An 8,775-nucleotide genomic window follows, 5' to 3' on the forward strand; every position below is an offset into this window, starting at 1 on the left:
CTAGCAGCAGCAAGCGTGAGGCGGAGAGGAGCTACGGCGCGTGGCATGTGTGGAGCCATGAACAGGGCCAACTAATCAAATCCGATTAATCGATGATTGAAAACGTTGACGACTTTTTCAATCATAAATTATAATCGATTAGTTGTTGCAGCCCTACATTCACCCCCGATTTCTGGGGACAGTCCCCAGACAAATTATGTCCCCTGGAACATAAAATAAAAATATTTTTTTTGAAAACTCACCTGATACCTGAATCCACCGACAAGCGCAGCCTCTCGTCTCCCACGCTGTCACAATATGCATACAGCGTGTGCTGGTTACTACTTAAACTGGCGCAAGAGGTGTGCAGCTACTGAGAAGATACGCTATTAGCGTAGCGGGGAAGCCGGCTGCACATTTTGCATGGGTCCCGCTACGCTAATAGCGTATCTTCTCAGAAGCTGCACACAGCGCGCGCCGGTTTAAGTAGTAACCAGCACACGCTGTATGCAGCTTCTGACAGCGTGGGAGAGCATTCGTTGCAGCTCTGTGATCGGCGGCCGCTCGACCCTTAAGGGGGTCCTCGGAAGGCCCCCAGCGGGCGGCCCTCTATCATGCCCGCTGAGGGGCGGGCTTCCGATGATTGCAGTGCTGAGCGCGCAGTGTGCGCTTGCGCACATCGGCCTGTGCAGCATTCATCTCCCGAGCACGCCACTAACCCACCGAAAATGGTAGTATTTTCGGCAGGTTTTCAAGCGTGCTCTCAAGACGAATGTCGTGCGACCTTACAGTAGAAGAGGTCGCACGCTGCCCATACAGTTGCCGATTATCATATGATCGCAGGAGCACCCGTGATTATCGTACGATAATCGGCAGGTGTATGGGCACCTTAAGCCAGCAGAGCATGTAGGGGAAGAACCAATCACACATTTACTATTTCCTTTCAGCATACATTGTTTTTTGGTTTTTGTAACCAAATTGTAAGTAAAACAAAAATGAAGTGGAAGGAAGTGTTGAGAGTGATTTGCTGTAATACATTCTGTCTTTACCTTTATAAAAATCTTGTAATTGTAACATGACTGATGACCAAAGTGAAGGAGCTTTACAGAAACCATCATCACAGAGAATCACTTTATATACTGAAGGGAATTTATCAAAACTGGAGCAGACAAAATCTGGAGCAGCTGTGCATGGCAACCAATCAGCTTCTCTCTTTAGTTTGTTCAGTTAAGATTTGAAAATGAAATGTGGATGCTGATTGGTTACCATGCACAGCTGCTTCATATTTTGTCTGCTCCAGTTTTGATAAATTCCCTTCACAGTGTTTTACATGGTGTTGATATGTTTTCTAGCCTATTACAGAGTAAATATAAAAACATAAAGAGGGACCAGTTTTAGATTTTGTTTGTAAAAAAAAAGGGGAATTGCAGCAACATTGGAAGTGCAGCAATCCAATTTTAGGTAGCTAAGCAAGGCTCTTTAGTTGATTGTTGAAACTATTTTCTGTGGAGTTTTGTAATGTTACAACACAAAATAATGCATTGTATGATTTTACAGGAGCAACAAGTTAGACATGTCAACCGCTAAGCAAGAGTACTTTTAACTTCGGACATTGGGCTCAATACACAAAGCTGTTTTTCTATTGTTATAGTATTATTTTCTTCATGCCACACCTTATGTAGCTCATTGTTTCCTTCATACCGCACCTTATATCTCTAAATGCTCAATTCACACACATGCATAACATGCTTTATTTAGCTTGCTCCTTGGTGTTATTTTACTACAGCAAGTGTTTATATTACACTGTCCGTGTTATTTTTACAAATGTTGAAGTGCCGATAAAGGTTTTTTTACACCAAGGATTTCCACTTCTGCCTGTGAAATAGGATTATGTGCAGGGGTTGTAAGTTTACAGTTATCAGTGTTCTTTTGTCTGATGAAGGGAGATTCCTGACCCCCCGAAATGTGTTGGCTGTGCATAGCTTCTCGTCACCATTTGTAAAGCCAATAAAGCTTTTTTTGGACTCTTGACACAATCACCTGGCACCTTTTGTTAGTGTTTATTCAAGTGAATTTTTCATTTAGGGCATTCCTTCTACCCTGTTTTGTGAAAAGGAACTGAGCCCTCAGGCCCAAATACTGCTTCCTATTCTACTAGAGAAAGTTTGTGGTATAGTGCCTCATCCCCACACACCGATTACTGCTATTTTTAAGGCTGTTAGGCCTCATTCACACGACCAATTAGGACTATACACTGCATACAATCAGTGTAAAGGTGTAGGTACGTACGATAATCGGACGATAATCGCATGCGATCGCGCTTTCGTCCGATAATCGCAAGGTGTATGGGCAATGTACAACCGCAAATACTGTACATTCGTACGACTTTTGACTCTCAAGCATGTTTGAAAACTTTGGTCGATCATACGATTTTCGCAAGGTTAGTGGCGTTTCCGTACGTCAAAAATCGTATGATTTACACTGCTCATGCGCAAACGAAAAAATATGCCCGGTCGATTACCGCAATTTGTCCAGGTACTTTTCTTTAATTACGGCTAATTGAACCTTGCGATAATCGGGACATGATGGGGCTACCGTAGGACAAGTTTTGTCCGATAATCGTAAGGTGTATGGCCACCATTAGGTTGCCATGGGAATCAAAGGTGTTTGCAATCAGCCACAGCCAGGAAGCCTATATAAATTAATGACAGGATGACAGAAGCCGCGGCTGTTTGCATTTTACTGCATCCCGAGTGATTATATGCGACTAGGGACAGATGAGCATCCCTGTGTGCAGACAGTTGTGTCCAGGGCCCCTCAGCTGTCCCTAGCCATAAGGCTGGGTTCACACCAAGGCGTATTGAATATGCGCGTTTGTCGCAAGTGTAGCGTCGCACGTTTTTACCGCGATTCGCGGTAAAAAACGTGCAACAAACGCCCATTTCCGAGGACTACTTGGCTGTATCCCAATGGAAACGCAAGACCAAAACACCCCAAAGAAGTACATGTACTTCTTTGGGCGTAGGCCGTTTTGTATCGCGTTCGGACGGGCGGAAATACGGCAAGGTGTGAACCAGACCCATTGAATACAATGGGATTTAGATGTTTGAGCGTTTTGTAGAGCATTCGTTGAGCGTTGAACGCGCTACAAAACGTTCAGGTGTGAACCAGGCCTAAGTAACCGCTGTGCAGTTACATGCAGACAGCAGCACCTCCTGTCAGCCTATCATTGTTTTCTACAGGCTTCCTGGTTGTGGCTGATTGCAAACACCTACGATATCCGCCACCTCTTTACGCTGATTCTTTGTAGCATACAGCCCAATCGGCAATGTGAATGAGGCGTTATGGTAAAATAATGTACAAGTCAATTCATAAGGATTACTGCACAGGTTATGATTCCTAGATCATAAACAATCTGAAGATTATGGTACTCATGGGGAACATCAAATCGCAGAAAGAGAGGCTGGAATAGGAATTTAAATTCATACTAAAATTCAAAACTCTGGACTGTGGTCTAATTAGGGACAGGGATTTTATGTGCCACCATCATTGATATGATTGATTGCATTTCTAACAGGGTTATTCACAAAAGGGTGAAGAGTTTGGAGAAGACAGGAGAAGTGAACAATCTAGGACAACATAGCTGAACTGGAAAGTGAGCTGAATTGGAGAATTTTTCCAAATCAGCAATTTTGGCCTAGATTGTTCATTTCTGCCTGCTCCAAACTCATCACCCTTTAATGAATAACCCTGTGACTGTTGACAATAAAGCTTGTTTGATGAAAGGTACATGGACATTTCAGAAGAACTCTCATTCTCACTGAATTGGAGAGTGTGCCTGGATTTCTTATCTTATCTCCTCGTCAATTTGCCTGGCTCTAATTACTCCCAAAACCCATTACTATTTGAGGGTATACAAAAAAAAAAGTTGTATTTCATTGATGGTTGTATTTGACCCCAATAACACTCCTGTTACCTCTATCTCTATAGTCTCACCTCTCTAGCTGCTTGTTAGAGGAAGTAATTAATTCCCAAAGATCCTCAAATATCATAACAAAGCCTCTGTGGAGCTTCAGTAGGTTTCTAACAACTTAGAAACACCTGCTGTTTACATTACAGTATTTCAGTGTGAACTTTGAAAATTACATGGCACATGAGCACTTTACGGTAAACTATTCAGTAATGGCTCAAAATCCACTGCCTGGTCAAAAAAAAGTCACCACCTGGATTTAGCTAAGCAAATGGGTAAGAGCCTTCTACTAGATAAGTGTTAGTTCTCGGGTTGCTTCATTTTGTCAGGTCTATGTCCAGCAATGTTATGTGCTCACAAAATCAGGTCAACTGTCTACCTGAAAATACTTAATGACCAGGTTTTCCAATCAATGGATTTTTTCTTCCCTGATGGCACAATGGGCATATTCCATGATGACAAGTCCAGACCTAAACCCCATTGAGAATATTTTGGGATGTGCTGGAGAAGATTTTACGCAGTGGTCCAATTCTCCCATCATCACTACAAGATCTTGGCGAAAAATGAATGCAAAAATGTGATATCAACATGATCGGCGAGTGTGTGCAGTAATCAAAGCTAAAGGCTGTCCAACAAAATATTAGAGTGTGTGACTATGTTTTTTTAATATACCGTATATGCTCGAGTATAAGCCGTCCCGAATATAAGCCGAGGTACCTAATTTTACCAAAAAAAACTGGGAAAAAGTATTGACCCGAATATAAGCCGAGGGTGGGAAATGAGGCAGCTAATGGTAGATAGATACCAATAAAATTACATTAATATTTATTTAAAAGAAAAATAACCTAGCTCTGTAAGTGGAAAAGGGGGTACAGGGCTACATATCATGTACTGCGGATCATTTAACCCATTCATATTAGCAGAGGATAATTGTAAATCTATTGTTCAGTGCATTCTATATGTAGTATATAGTACATGTACATATAGAGTGCCTGCAACAATACATTTACAATGATCCTCTGCTAACATGAATGGGTTAAATGATCCATAGTACAGGGCTACATACAGATCATTTAATACATTCATGTTAGTATAATTGTAAATGTATTGTCTGCACTGTATTAGCAGTATATACTCCATATAGAGTATATACTGCTAATACAGTGCAGACAATACATAATTGGTTACTGTAATAAATCCCCCCAAATCTCCCCTCACTTACTGTGATTCACTGTGCCGGAGCAGGGACGAGTCAGCGGCGCGCTGGTCCAGTGGGAGTAGCTCCAGGTGGGGTCCTAATTTAGCTGGCTTAGAGGTGCCTGTCCGATAATTACAACCCCACCTGGAGCTCCTCTCGCCTGATCAGCGCGCCGCTGACTCATCCCTGCTCCCCTGCTTGACTGGCCGCTGCGGGGGGTTTTTTCTTCTTCTTACTTACCTCGCCGAGCGTCGCTGCTGCTGCGGTGTGCGGCGCTCCGAGCGGGGTCATCTGGCAGTCTCCGGCCACCTAAATTAGGACCCGGAGACTGCCAGATGACCCCGCTCGGAGCGCCGCCCACCGGAGCAGCAGTGACGCGACGCTCGGCGAGGTAAGTAAGAAGACGCGCTGGCGCTGACTCGAGTATAAGCCGAGGGGGGCACTTTTCACCCAAAAAAATGGGCTGAAAATCTCGGCTTATACTCGAGTATATACGGTAATATTTATTTATTATTTCTATATATAATAATATAAACATGTAAGCATCCTGTTAAGAGGCAGTCAAAGGAAGAAATTCAATAATAAACAGAAAGATATTCATAACTTCTTCCTAAAACAGCCACCCTAAATTTCCCATTAGTCACTGTGTTTTTGGCCAGGCAGTGGTATGTGCTTACTGAAAATACAAATCGGGGACATTTTTTATTCTGTCATACAGCAAGCAATGCTAAGCAGGAGCAGTGAGGCAGATTGTTCAACAGATTTACTACAAGTCACCAGCACTCGATGATATGTGCAAGGAGTAAAGCACTTTTTATTCAATTGCCACATGCGTCACTATGTTGCCCAGAAGGGACACTGCGTGGCCCCAAAACGTTGGCTGTTTGACGCATGTGACAATTGAATAAAAAGTGCTTCACTTCTTGCACAAATCATCGAGTGCTGGTGACTTCTTTTATGCACTGTATGTGACACGGCGCCATCCGTGTTGTCACTTCAAGCACCAACCTCTTACTCAAGGTCTGTATGCTGCATGGAGTGCAGGTGATTTCGTATTAAAGATTTACTACAAGGTTACAGCCTGAGTCATACATTACTTCCTCAGCTGCTTTAAAGTAGCACTGCACAGAATGAAACCTGACCCTGATCACTTCTTAGGCCCTTTTCAGACAATCGGTACCATCAGATCTGCCTGTCAGTTTTTCAGACGGATCTGATCAGAAAGTACAGGTTAACATTTGGGCATAACAGCAAAACTTTTTTACGTTTGGATAGAGTAGCGAGGGAATCTAGTGTCAGGTCGTCATTGCTGTCTGTGTACATGGTACATGCTACATGGATTCAATGTCTCTAATTGTCTAGATCACCAATGCCACCAGGAATAAAAATGTGGATATATCCGAAGAAACAGGGAAAACCTTCTAATGGGCACACGTGTTCCTGTGACAACTGTCTAAAGCTGGCAATACATTTCCAGATTTCTCTTGTTGAACCCAAGGGATGAAACAGAAAATGTACTGATTGTTGTCTGGCTATTGTAAATAAACGGCCAGACGACAGACAAATAAGGGCGGGTAGGCGTTTAGCCTTTAGTATATACAAGCGCTTGGATAGCTATAAAGCTGCCTGATTGCTTGTATGGTGCGGGAAGGGTGAGGGAAGCGTGTGCCCCCTTCCTCCGCACGGCAGATCACCGTGGCTGGATCCGAAGGGAGATCAGCACACTTCCATTGGCTGCTCTACCCTCTGATCACTAAATGGGGAAGTGACATAAATGACATCACTTTCACTCTGTCATTTCTCCAGCTCCGGCAGCCGGAGAAGAAGCTGGTGAAGCAGATCTCTGCTTCATCAGCTTCTCTGGGGTCCCTAGGTGACATTAGGGGTCTAATAGACCACTGATGCCTCCATAAAGAGGACCTGTCACTGTGCCTGTGTTATCACATAGGGGGATTATTAGCCCCTCTATGTGATAACAATAAAGTTAAGTGTAAAAAAAAAAAACCAGGTTTAAACATTAAAGACATAATGAACAATAATTCTAGTAGGGCTGCAACTAATGATTATTTTCATTCTTAATTAGTTAGCCGATTATTGTTTTGATTAATCGGATACAAAAATCTAAACAAATACCATCCTTAATTTAAGAAAACTACATGCACAATTTTTTGCAATCATACTGCACTAAAACACAATGTGGTACAGTGCGTTCCAGTGTGGGTAATCACACTGTGTGTGGAAGGCGTGTTTGGGATGCCACTGAAATGAATGGCACATCCTGCAGCAGAATTTGTCAGGCCAAAAACCGAAAATGACTTTTCCCACCATATATATATATATAGTGCAATATAAATGGGTAAGCCGTATTAGTCCAGTAGACAAGATGTCAAAAAAGACAAAAATGCAGTATTGCAGTGTGCAATGATACCTTGCAATACTGCTTCTGAAGACCTGAAGAAGAGAGGTTCACTCTCGAAAGCTTGTCTTTTATATATTTTGTTAGTCCAATAAAAAAGGTATCATTGCACACTGCAATACTGCATTTTTGTCTTTTTTGAACAGGCAGTGGGTGTATGCAATAACCAGTCTGCTATTGGCCATTTCAAATTGCAATAGCCGGCTGACTATTGCACTCGCCCACTGTTTGCTGTGCCCTCCTCCCAGCATGGAGGAGAGAGCTAGGGGATCCAATCAACTAATCGATAATGAGAATAGTTGACAACTATTCTCATTATCGATTAGTTGGTTGTAGCCATAAATTTTAGGGCCAACAATCACTGATAACACTAAACTGATGAGCGGTAAAAGCTTTTAAAGTGTCACCTATGGCTAGTTTTAGCTATGGCAGTTTTTTTCCATTTTCGCAGGTGCTCGCAATTTTCAGGCTTGACATGTTTGGTGTCTTTTATATTTTACCAACAAGTTGGGTAATAATAAATGTTTTTTAACATCACGTAGGGAATTTTTTTTTTTCTTCAAAATTGTCAGTACTTCTTTCTTTATATAGTAAAAAATAAAAACCCGTAGTGGTGATTAAATACCACCAAAAGAAAGCTCTATCTGTCCCCCAAAAATTATATAAACTTCATTTCAGTACAGCGTTGCATGACGGAATAAATGTCAGTCAAAGTACTGCAGCGCTGAATACTGAAAAATGGCCTGGCCAGGAAGGGGGTGTAAACACTCCGCTCTTCAAGTGGTTAACTGATTTGTCTAAACAGCATGGATGGAGGAACATTCACTGCCGGCTATTGTATTCAGGCACCAGCGGCCGGATCCAGTCACTGCAAAACAGCAACTTTCCACCTGGCTGGTTGATTTTTTTAGTTGACTTTTATTGAGCTGAGTGGTGCTGACAGGGCCGCCCACAGCTCAGATTGTGTCCACTTCAACTGGCATTGAACAAAATGCAAGACCACCCACCTCTCACTTCCTGTTGAGTCCTCAAGACAGGGAGTGAAGAGAAATCTCCCTGAGCCACAAGTGACTAAAAAACCCAACACCCCCACTTCCCTTCTCAGCATGAACAAAAAAGGTTTAGTTTTATTATGGTATTCTTTAACCTTGACTGTCTGAATGTGAGCAGCTCCAACCCCTCTTGTATAGATACGGTCCCCCCTGCTGTTTG

This window comes from Nanorana parkeri, unplaced genomic scaffold, assembly GCF_000935625.1.
Source record: "Nanorana parkeri isolate BGI_ZX_2015 unplaced genomic scaffold, ASM93562v1 scaffold1137, whole genome shotgun sequence".
Taxonomy (NCBI): domain Eukaryota; kingdom Metazoa; phylum Chordata; class Amphibia; order Anura; family Dicroglossidae; genus Nanorana; species Nanorana parkeri.